Raw genomic sequence first — 8,747 nt, 5'->3', positions numbered from 1 at the left:
GTCTTTGTATAAGCAACATTTTAAACTGCAAATTAACATTTATGCCCTAATATAGGCTATATTATAAAAGACGATATGTTACAGACGAAATATGAAAGACAACATTTCGTTTTGGATAGATTATAAAGTTTGTACTGCCACATCAAAACCTAATTTCCAAGGTGCAAACAAAATCTTAAAAGGTCAATATAAGCCTTCTCTTTAAATTATTTTTGTGTTTTATTAGTGACAAATTTGGGGAGAGGATAGCCTACATAATCCAAAACTTTCTGAAAATACGAATGAGAATTAACTGCACAATTACTAGAAATGTTTACCTTGGATATTATACAATTTGCAAGCATAGGCCTACACAGTTTGTGGAAAAATACACTTTTTTTTCAAGATGTTTCCAACTCTGAACCAATTCTGTAGATGTGTGTGTATGTATATATATATATATATATATATATATATATATATATATATATATATATATATATATATATATATATATATGTGTGTGTGTGTGTTGTCTTTGCATTCTTTGCATTCTGTGTGGCTCAGTGACACACTCAGTGAAAGGCTCATTAGTATACAGCATTAGCAGGTCTTCTTTGTCTCCAGGTGTGAATGAGGACATTATTCATGACCTTGTTGGATCATTCACGCCCCCCTGCATATTGCCTTTCCAAACAAAAAGTGTCTTACAAAATTTAAATCAATCTATTGTTTAATGTGAACGATTAGCCCGGATGATTTTCAGATCATTTTGAAGTAAATACTCTAGCCGACAAGATCCATTAGTCAAAAGTATTGTGGGAATATGTGAAGTTGGTCGTTTGTGGTCTTATATCAGAACATTTAAGTTTGAGTTTTTTGAATAACCACGCATAAATAATATTCTCTCAAAAATGCAAACATGTACATACATGTTGCTCACATATTATGATAGTCATGTTCGTGCTAAATAGAGTGTAATTACACCTTTGCCATTAATATGTTTATAAGCAACTGAAAAAAATACAAATATCAGGTCATGTCAAAACATCTCAAGGACCCCAAAAACACCTTAGACTCCAGAGGGTTAAGGCCTCTTGACGCATGGTCAGCTGGATTTTCTTCCGATGACACGTATCTCCATTGACTTGGTTTGGTACTGTCCTTGATGCGCTGAATGCGGTTCGCCACAAAAACATGGAATCGTCTTGCATCATTGTTGACGTATCCAAGGACGACCTTGGAGTCAGTCCAGAAGAATTCCTGGACCTCTGCTATATCCAACTCCTTTCTAAGCAGATCACTTGTACGCACAGCAACAACAGCTGCTGAAAGCTCAAGTCTTGGAACGGTTGTGACTTTCGTAGGAGCCACTCTGGCTTTGCCCATCACCAAAGCACAGTGAGTTTGTCCTGATGTCCCGATCACTCTCAGGTAGCTGCACTCTCCATATCCTGTGATGCTAGCATCAGAGAAGTGATGGAGCTCATATTTCCGGTCTTCTGGAAAACTTGCTGGAAGGTAACATCTGTCTATCTTGAGATCACCTAGATTCTGTAGGTCCAAGAGCCAGGATTCCCATTGTGGTCGAAGATCATCTGACAGTGGTTCATCCCATCCGACTTTGTCCCGGCACATTTGTTGAAGCATCTGCTTTCCGACTAGAACGAACGGTGCTACAAAGCCAAGAGGGTCATAGACAGAGGCAACGGTCGATAACACTCCTCTTCTAGAGAACAGTTGTTCACTCACCAATATTCTGAATCTGAACTGATCTGAGGTAACGCACCAGTTAACCCCTAGGGCTCTCTCCATTTGGTACTCTCCCAAGGCTAGGTCTTGATGTATGGCTGTTTGAGCACACTCTTCTTTGGGGATTGATTCTAGCACCTCCTGGCTGTTAGAAACAAATTTATGGATTCGTAGCTTGCCATTGCTACAAAGCTGTCTTGCTTCACTGACTAGCTGCTTCGCTGCTTCTTCTGTTGACACACTGGTCAGTCCATCATCCACATAAAAGTTTCGTTCAATGAAGCGGATGGATGCTTCACTGAAACGACCTTGCCCTTGTGCAGCAATGTGTTTGAGGCCGTAGTTTGCACAGCCAGGTGACGAGGCTGCACCAAACAAGTGCACTTTCATCCGAAAGACGGATGGTTCGAAGTGGTAGTCCCCATTCTCCCACCAGAGAAACCTTAGATAGTCTTGGTCTTCTGCTCTTACGTGAAATTGATGAAACATGCGCTCTATGTCGCACATTATTGCTACTGGACCCTTACGGAAACAACAGAGAACACCTACCAACGTATTGGTCAGCTCTGGCCCAGTAAGCAGATGATCGTTCAATGACACGCCTTGAAACTTTGCTGAGCAGTCAAACACAACGCGTATCTTGCCTGGTTTTTGTGGGTGATACACCCCGTGATGAGGGATGTACCAAGCAGGGCTCTTGTTGATTTCTTCTTCAGGAACTTTCTCAGCATCTCCACGCGTCATTGTTTCGTTCATGAAGATTAAGTAGTCCTTGTGGTACTGTTTGTCTTTCTCAAATCTCTTCCTCAAACACGTAAGGCGATGAACAGCACATTTCCTGTTGTCTGGCAGACTCGGCCTGTCTTCTATAAATGGCAAAGGCATTTCACAGTGACCGTCAGACTTGATCTTGATTCCTTCCTCCATTATTGAAATGAAGCGAAGATCTTCTTGTGAGAAGTGAGCATCCTCCACGCTTCTTTCATTAAAGTCTGACTCCAATATCTTCATAACATTTTGCGGAGTGACTAACTCCTTGACTTGTGTTCGACATATGTATCGGACTTCACTTGTCAAATTGGCAAACGACTGAAGGCATGGCATTACTTGTCTGACAATAGTCCTGTGGCTGCTTCCAATTGCATCTCCGTAGTCGACACAGGAACTACCAGGGTCAACAATATTCCAGCCGAGGTCTGTTTTTTGAGCAAAAGGCTCCTCGTCTCTGCCTGACACAACTTCTCTGGGTAACAAGGCTTGAGAACAATTGTAACCTATGAGCAGACCAACGTCACAGTCAATTAAAGGAGCAATCTCTTCTGCAAGATGCTCTAGATGAGGCCATGCTCTTGCTGTCTTGGGTGTGGGAATGTGACTTACATTGACAGGAATGAAGTCTCTTGAATAGGTTACCGGAAGAGTGATTTTCTTCGCTGAATAAAACCCTCTGATCTGCAACCCAGTTACCTTCTGACTTGGAATGACTGTACTTCTCGATGACAATGTTGAAAGTTTTAGTTGCACTGGTTCCTTCTGTGTGTCCAGAGCATCTGCCTTTTCTTTTAGGATAAAGGTGGTGTCACTTTGGTTATCCAGTAAAGCACATACGAGAACTTCATGCTCTGGGCTACATGTTGTTGACAACCACACTGGAATAACGGTGGACGTGTATGTTCCATTCATGTTTTGCACCACACGGTTAGATGTGGCTTCCTTATAAGCTTCCTTTGACTGCTTAGAATCTGTCCTTTCCATTGACCTCTCCTTCTCTTTGGCTTGGTTCCAACTCTCCTTTCTCTCGTCATCTCTGTGATCCTTCTTTCCGTCATCCCTGACCTGGTCTTCATGCAGACAGGTTGGGTGCTTCCTTTTACATGTGTCGCAGACACTCCTCCATTCACAGTTCTTAGAACGGTGCCCTGACTTCAAGCATCCAAAACACAGTCCTTTAGTTTGCACAAACTTGACTTTTTCTGAAATTGACTTTTCTTTGAACTTTCGACATGTTTGAATGCCATGGTACAACTTCTCACAAAAGACACATGTTTTAGGGTATGGGTTTTCTTCTGAGCTGCTTGCCAGCACCTTTGCACCAACATTTCGAGGCTTTGGTGTCTTAACCTTTTCACTATCACCAGACTTCAAAGCATGAAGAGATGTCACAGGGTTGCATGCTATCTTGGCTTCTCTTGCAACAAACTGAACAAATTCGCTAAAGCTTGGAAAATCATGTGTTGATTCTTCAATCGCCAGGACCTTTCTGTTCCATCTGGCTATTAGCCAATCAGGAAGCTTGTTGAGCATTCTTTGGTTTTCACCGCAGTCATTTAGGACAGCAAGACTCTTGATCTGCAACATTGCTGCTTCACAGCTTCGTAGAAAATCTGAGAATTCTCTTAGTTCAATGCTGTCTTTGGGTCCTATTTTTGGCCATGAAGTTATCTTATCCCTGAAGGCCTTGGCAATCACAAAGGGGCTTCCATACCTTTCTTCCATGATGTCCAATGCTGAATAGTAGGCTGCATTTGTGCCTAGCAGGAAGTAACCTTCAATAGCTTTCTTTGCAGGTCCTCCAACATACTTGCGGAGGTAGTAGACCTTCTCATTCACTGTAATATTCTTCCTACCGATCAATGTCTCAAAGGACGTTTTCCAGTCTTTGTACCTTAGTGGATCTCCATTGAAAACAGAAGGCTCTGGTATTGGGAGATGGCTTGCGTTGATCGACTCTGTTATTGCTTTGACAAGTGCTGTGGCGCTATCTTCTTGATGAGCAATGGCAGCAGGTTGCACAGTTTCCACAGTCTGTCTCACCATAGCAGGTTGTACATGTGTGGCGTTTTGTGGTGTTGTCACATGATGCACAGAAAGATTTCTTTGGGTAGTTTTAGCTTCGGTTTTCACATGCGTACTGCTATGGAGCAACTCTGATATCTCTTCGTCCGAACCCACTTCCTGTTCGTAGACCTGTAGACATGCTTTTGCAGCATTCATTTTCTTAACTGTCTCTAAGCGCCCTAACTGCCTGCGCTTCTCCTCTAATACATTTTTTCTTGCAGCATTTTCTTCTTCTTGTAGGGCAAGCCTCTTTCTGTTCTCAACTTCGAGGTTCCCAAGCTCTTGTTCCTTAACCCTCTGGAGTCTAAGGTGTTTTTGGGGTCCTTGAGATGTTTTGACATGACCTGATATTTGTATTTTTTTCAGTTGCTTATAAACATATTAATGGCAAAGGTGTAATTACACTCTATTTAGCACGAACATATCTATCATAATATGTGAGCAACATGCATGTACATGTTTGCATTTTTGAGAGAATATTATTTATGCATGGTTATTCAAAAAACTAAAACTTAAATTGTCTGATATAAGACCACAAACGACAAACTTCACATATTCCCACAATACTTTTGACTAATGGGTGCTGTCGGCTAAAGTGTTTACTTTAAAATGATCTGAAAATCATCCGGGCTAATCGTTCACATTAAACAATAGATTGATTTAAATTTTGTAAGACACTTTTTGTTTGGAAAGGCAATATGCAGGTGGGCGTGAATGATCCAACAAGGTCATGAATAATGTCCTCATTCCCACCTGGAGATAATTACACATTAAAAGAACAATGTATACCTCATTGGCCGCGTTAACTCCAGGGAGTGTAAAACAGGTAACAAAGGCAACTTCTCTTCTGTGTGTCTCTCGGTGAACTTACAAATGTAATGATATTACTAATACCAAAAACTTTATGAGCCGCAGTTAGCTCGGCAGGCTACATGTTCCGATGCTCGTGTAACATCAATAAACGTCTGAACCAACCAAACCTCAGAACATTAGTTCCGCTATATAAGCCTACATAAACAAGTCAGCGTGTACACATATTTCAAAGTAAAAGAAATGCAGATAAATATAAATATATTATGATGTATTTAAACGTGGTTACTTATTAAATTAAAACTATTCTTTTATGGAACTTAAATTATGCAACTGTCTCTGCTGGCAGCTACAGTACCCTCTGTCCCCCAGCAAGTAACCATTGAAGTGTCCTATAAAGATAGTTAAAGTGTATAATTGCATAAAAAAACATTGTGTAAGGCAAAACATATCAAAACATATCTGTACAAAACATGTACAGACCCCTGGCCATTTGGCTTTAACATTACAGTAGTGATGAGGTGGGTTGCATCACATATTACCTAGTTAGTGGGGACCAGTAATGAGGGTGATTTAATGGTTTAAAGGAGAACTCCGGTCAATTTTAACATTGAGCTATTTTTTTTGTAAATTTGGAGTGCTGTCAATGACTACTTTGGACTTCGACCGAAAACAGGATGTAAATACAGGTATGTGAGGTATGTGCGCTGGCTGAAATAATATCATTTTTATTCGTATCTTTCACATCTACTGCAGTCAGATTCACTCTGAAGGAATCATCTAACATGGCTGGGCACTTATATGAGACATCAAGGATGTTAAGAGGCTAAAAGCAGGTTTAAAACTTGCCCCATTGAAGTCAACAGGGTGCACATTTTAAAAAGAGGATAACACGGTGTAGGCAACACCGATTTTTGTCGTTGTTCTCTGTATTGACAGCACTCCACATTTACAAAAAAATTAGCTCAATGTTAAAATTGACCGGAGTTCTCCTTTAAACACCCAAACATTTAGCACCCAAAAAAAATCTATTGTCACCTGCACATTGATGCTATGGATTGACTTTCTATTAACATAGTCTCCTCCATTGACTGAATGAGCTTTAATGGGAATGTGGGTTCCATCAATGTACCCAATCACATTTGGGAACCCTGAAATTGAAAGTTATATAATTAGAAACCCACTCCTTGAACTGCCACCCAAACGTGGTGGAGGGGTTTGAGTTCCCGAATGACCCTAGGAGCTATGTTGTCCGGGGCTATATGCACCTGGTAGGGTCTCCCAAGGCAAACAGGTCCTAGGCGACGGGTCAGACTAAGAGTGGTTCAAAAAACCCTTTATGAGAAAAATAAAATCGAGGACGTGATGTCGCCCGGTATGGCGCAGCCGGGGCCCCACCCTGGAGCCAGGCCCGGGGTTCGTAAGCAAGCGCCTGGTGGCCGGACCTCCCCCCACGGGGTCCGGCCGGGCTCAGCCCGAAGGAGCGACATGGGGCCGCCTTCCCGTGGGCTCACCACCTACAGGAGGGACCGTAATGGGTCGGTGCTGAGAGGATCAGGCGGCAGTCAAAGGCGGGGGCCTCGACAAGCCGATCCCTGGACACGGAAGCTAGCTCTAGGGACGTGGAACGTCACCTCGCTGGCGGGGAAGGAGCCTGAGATTGTGCGCGAGGTTGAGAGGTTCCAACTAGAGATAGTTGGAATCACCTCTACGCATGGCTCGGGCTCTGGAACCACACTCCTTGAGAGAGGATGGACTCTGGATTTGCCCATGGTGAGAGGCGGCGGGCTGGTGTGGATTTGTTTATAGCCCCCCAGCTCAGCCGCCATGTGTTGGAGTTTACCCTGGTGAACGAGAGGGCCGTTTCCCTGCGCCTACGGGTCGGGGATAGGTCTCTCACTGTCATGTGTGCTTACGGGCCAAACGGTAGTGCAGAGTACCCAGCCTTCTTGGAGTCTCTGGGAGGGGTGCTAAAAAGTGCTCCGACTGGAAACTACGTCGTTCTACTGGGGGACTTCAACGCCCACGTGGGCAATGACAGTGTTACCTGGAGGGGCGTAATTGGGAGGAACGGCCCCCCTGATCTGAACCCGAGCGGTGTTCAGTTATCAGACTTCTGTGCTAGTTACAGTTTGTCCATAACGGACACCATGTTCAAGCATAAGGGTGTCCATCAGTACACGTGGCACCAGGACACCCTAGGCCGTAGGTCGATGATCGACTTTGTGGTCGTTTCATCTGACTTGCGGCCGTATGTCTTGGACACTTGGGTAAAGAGAGGGGCGGAGCTGTCAACTGATCACCACCTGGTGGTGAGTTGGATCTGATGGCGGAGGAGGAAGCTGGACAGACTCGGCAGACCCAAGCGTACTGTAAGGGTCGGCTGGGAACGTTTGGCCGAGTCTCCTGTCAGAGAGATCTTCAACTCCCACCTCCGACGGAGCTTCGACCGGATCCCAAGGGAGGCTGGAGATATTGAGTCCGAGTGGACCATGTTCTCCACCTCCACTGTCGAAGCGGCCGCTCTGAGCTGTGGCCGTAAGGTCTCCGGTGCCTGTCGAGGCGCCGAACCCGGTGGTGGACACCGGAAGTAAAGGATGCCGTCAAGCTGAAGAAGGAGTCCTATCGGGCCTGGTTGGCTTGTGGGACTCCTAAGGCAGGTGACGGGTACCGGCAGGCCAAGCGAACTGCAGCCTGCCGGTGGTTGTGGAGGCAAAAACTCGGGCCTGGGAGTAGTTCGGTGAGGCCATTGAAAAGGACTATCGGCTGGCCTCGAAGAGATTCTGGCAAACCATCTGGCGCCTCAGGAGAGGGAAGCAATGCCCTACCACCGCTGTCTACAGTGGAGGTGGGCAGCTGTTGACTTCAACTGGGGATGTCGTCGGATGGTGGAAGGAATACTTTGAGGATCTCCTCAATCCCGCAGTCACGTCTTCCATTGAGAAAGCAGAGGCTGCGGGCTCAGAGGTGGACTCGTCCATCACCCAAGATGAAGTCACCGAGGTAGTCAAGAAACTCCTCGGTGGCAATGCACCGGGGGTGGATGAGATCCGCCCTGAGTACCTCAAGTCTCTGGATGTTGTGGGGCTGTCTTGGCTGACACGCCTCTGCAGCATCGCGTGGCAGTCGGGGACAGTGCCTCTGGGATGGCAGACCAGGGTGGTGGTCCCTCTTTTTAAGAAGGGGGATCAGAGGGTGTGTTCCAACTACAGGGGGATCACACTTCTCAGCCTCCCTGGGAAAGTCTATGCCAGGGTACTGGAGAGGAGAATATGGCCGATTGTAGAACCTTGGATTCAGGAGGAACAGTGCGGTTTTCGTCCAGGCCGTGGAACACTGGACAAGCTCTATACCCTCTACAGGGTGCT

Source organism: Phoxinus phoxinus (genome assembly GCF_949152265.1).
Source record: "Phoxinus phoxinus genome assembly, chromosome: 11".
NCBI lineage: Eukaryota > Metazoa > Chordata > Actinopteri > Cypriniformes > Leuciscidae > Phoxinus > Phoxinus phoxinus.
Note: the sequence above shows the minus strand (reverse complement) of the source record.